The 3,838-nt window shown below is 44.9% G+C and overlaps 1 protein-coding gene across 1 annotated transcript in view; it reads left to right on the top strand.

Moving 5' to 3' along the window:
• The window catches only part of PACS1 (phosphofurin acidic cluster sorting protein 1), a 177,041-nt gene that overhangs the window by 144,741 nt on the left and 28,462 nt on the right, over window positions 1–3,838 (top strand). The window lies entirely within an intron of this gene.

Genomic DNA, 3,838 nt, shown 5'->3' with positions numbered 1-3,838 from the left:
CAGCCGACTCGTCCCAGGGCCCGCAGTCTGGCCCTCCAACAGTCTGAGGGACAGTAAACTGGCCTCCAGTTTCAAAAGTTTGAGGACCCCTGACCTAGGGTGACAAAGTGAGACTCTGTCTCAAAAAAAGACTAAAGAAATCCCACATTGGGCGGCACCTATGGCTCAGTGAGTGGGGCACTGGCCCCATATACTGAGGGTGGCAGATTCAAACCTGGCCCCGGCCAAACTGCAACAACAACAACAAAAATAGCCGTGCATCATGGCAGGCACCTGTAGAACCAGCTACTTGGGGAGGCTGAGGCAAGAGAATTGCCTAAGCTCAAGAGCTGGAGGTTGCTGTGAGCTATGATGCCACAGCACTCTACTGAGGGTGACAAAGTGAGACTCTGTCTCTAGAGAAAAAAAAAGAAAGAAATCCCACATACCAGAGTCACCCTATTCCTCAGTTGTTAATATATTAGCACATTTGCCTTGTTGTTTCCTTATATACGTATGTGCTTGCACGCTGTTGCTGAACCATTTGAGAACAAGTTGAAAGCACAATGCCCCATCACACATTAATGTTATCTATTAATTTCCTTAAAATCTGTTAATTTTATCTATTAATGTTATCTATTAATTTCCTTAAAATGAGAAGACTCTTGGCTGCGGGGGTGGCACTTTCCTGTAGTCCCAACTGCTTGGCAGGAGGCTGAGACCAGAAGATTGCTTAAGCCCAAGAGTTCAAGGCTGCACTGAGCTGTGATTGTACCACTGACCTCCAGCCTTTGTGGTATGTTTGTTTCTAAGAGTCAGAGTCTCTCACTTTGTCACCCTTGGTAGAGTGCTGTGGTGTCACGGCTCACAGCAACCTCCAGCTCTTGGACTTAGGTGATTCTCTTGCCTCAGCCCCCTGAGTAGCTGGGACTACAGGCACCCACCACAATGCCCGGCTATTTTTGTTGTTGTTGTTGTTGTTGCAGTTTGGCCGGGGCCGGGTTTGAACCCACCACCCTCGGTATATGAAGTTGGCGCCCTACTCACTCAGTCACAGGTGCCTCCCTGATTCCAGCCTTTGTAACAAAACAAGACCTTGTCTCCAATGAAAAAAATTTTTTAAGACTCAGTGCCCGTAACGCAGTGGTTACGGCACCAGCCACGTGCACCAAGGGTGGCAGGTTCGAACCTGGCCTGGGCCAGCTAAACAACTAAAACAAAAAAATAGCCAGGCATTGTAGTCCGAGCTACTTGGGAGGCTGAGGCAAGAGAATTGAGGTTGCTGTTGTTATGCCCAGGAGATCCCCCAAAGACCACACCACCAGATAAGTCGAATTAAAGAAGAGTCCTTTTCTTGAAGAGCCAGCTGGCAACTGCACCAGTGTCCCAACGTGGGGTTTCTGAGTGCAGCCCCAGTTGACTGAGGCTCTGACTTTTATAAGGCAAAACTTTTCCAGGGCACAAGCATGCATAATTACAGAAGTGGAAAACAGCAGTTAGGGGAAATCGCAAGAGTGAGGTGGCTTAGTCAGTTTACAATGCTATGATCGTGAGAGCATTTAGTAATTCTTTTTACAAAACGAATGCAATCTACAATGTCCTAAGGTAGTGTAGGGAGGGGGACTCGCAGGTGGAGGTCATAACAACGTGATCACAAAAAGCGATAGTCACTGAGGATATAATCATGAGTGCAGTCAGTAACCTACATCACTAACAATTTAAGTTGAATGCATTCACAGTTATACAATGGGAGGGCAAATAAAAGGAGCCAGTTTTGAAGGTAATGGAATATAACAGAAAAGGAGTAAATAGTAAAGTGGAGTCAAATTTGCTCTGGTAACAAATGGAATCAGTTTGTTTGTTTTTTTTTTAATGCAAGAAAATGTAGCAAAATACTCAGGTCTATTTTGCTTTTCCACTGAATTACATCAAAGTGGAGTTAGGCTTGCTTTTCTTTTACCTTAACACTGTGGGCTATGATGCCACGGCAGTCTACCAAGGGTAACAAAATGAAACTCTGCCTCAAAGAAAAAAAAATATTTTTTAAATAAATGAGAATACTGCCCTACCTAAGCACCATGCCACCATGAATAGCAGGACACTGACAGTCTGCATTCAGATGGCAGAGTAATACCAAGTAACGCCCTTAATAGTAAAGTCTCATTTGGGATTGCATGTTATGCTTTATTGTCAGTCTCTTTAGTCTCCCCCATTCTGCTGCTGTCCTAGATTTTCCTTGCCTTTCACAACCTCAACATTTTCTGAAAGTACAGCCTGGTCATTTGAGTGAACATTCCTCAGTTTGGGTTTATCTGATGTGCTGTCTGCCTCCGGTGCAGGCTGTGCTCTCTGTGAGGCACAGGCAGCACCTGATGGCAACTTGTCCCTTCACTGGTGATGTGACTTTTCCTCCTTTGTTACGATGGGTCTGCAGGGTTTTCCACTACAGAGTTAATTCATAAGCATTTTATACTGACTAATGAAAAAATACTTTATGGGGAGATATTTTGAGACTGTATAACTGTCCTTTTCCTTCTGTTTTCATCCACTAGTTTTAGCATCTATTAATGACTTCTAGCCTGAACTGGTTACTTCTATACTGTGATGTTTGCCAAACTTTGCATTTCTTTTCTTTTCTTTGTATACGAGGCTAGCTATTGAACAAACCATTTATTCTGTATTTATTGGTTGGCTTTCTGAAAGGTGGTGCTTTCTCTCCTCCATTTAGTGACTTATGTGTTTATTTATATCAGTGATGAACCTGTGGATGCCAGTTTTTTTTTTGTTTTGTCACTTTGTCACCCCCAGTGAAGTGTGGTGGCTTCATAGCTCACAGCAACCTCCAACTCTTGGACTCAAGCAATTCTCTTGCCTCAGCCTCCCACATAGCTGGGACTATAGGTGCCCACCACAACACCCAGCTATTTTTAGAGACGGGATCTCTCTCTGGCTAAGGCTAGTCTCAAACCTGTGAGCTCAGGCAATCCACCTGCCTCAGCCTCCCAAGTGCTGGGATTACGAGCATAAGCCACCGCACCTTGCCTGGATGCCAGTTTTATTCAGTGTAGTTTAACTGTTCAAATGATCTCAGATTTGGCCAGCAGGAGCCCTCCACACTGGCTTCTGTGTCCTTGCTGATGTGTCTCATCACTGCTTACACTGCTTCCTTGCTTTCTGGTATAAAACACCTAAGATCATCCCGTACTTCCTCTGACCCAGCCCTGAGCCAGCAGGTTCTCCAGAGCACCCTGGTCCTAAATAGTAGAGAAGGTAGTTAGTGGAGAATGGTAGTTAGAAACCAAGGTCTGGGTACAAGGAGTGGTCAGCACCCTCTACAGGTTGGCTGAGTGACACGCCTGGGTGTTCACATGCGCTTGGGCACTCATCAGTGGCTGCAGTTCCAACCCAACAACAAAAGGTTCTTCTAGCTTTACTCTTCCTATGTTTCTGAATTCCTTCAGGAACAATAAGAAGCAAGGCTCCACTATCTCATGTGTTTGCTCATTTGTGCACTTCTCTTATGTGTTAGGCAAAGCCTCTCTGCTCAGACGAAGGGGAAAAAGAAAGGGGCTACAAATTAGTTTGAAAAAATTATTTCTGTACTTTAGTAAATTAAATGGGGAAAATGTGTAACTATGATAAAAAATAAGAGATAGCCCTGGCCCATCTTTATGTCCAGGTCAGGATCAGTGTAAGGGACTAGGAAGAGTGAGTTAAGACCCGCATCCCAGACCAGGGGCAGTGGCTCACAACAGTAATCCCAGCACTTAGGAGGCCAAGGTAGGTGGATTGCTTGAGCTCACACATTCGAGATCAGCCTGAGCCAGAGTGAGACCCTGTCTCTTAAAAAAAAAAAAAA

Source organism: Otolemur garnettii, unplaced genomic scaffold, assembly GCF_000181295.1.
Source record: "Otolemur garnettii isolate 467f Iridium unplaced genomic scaffold, OtoGar3 scaffold00134, whole genome shotgun sequence".
Taxonomy (NCBI): Eukaryota; Metazoa; Chordata; class Mammalia; order Primates; family Galagidae; genus Otolemur; species Otolemur garnettii.
This window is presented reverse-complemented; position numbering and strand designations above follow the sequence as displayed.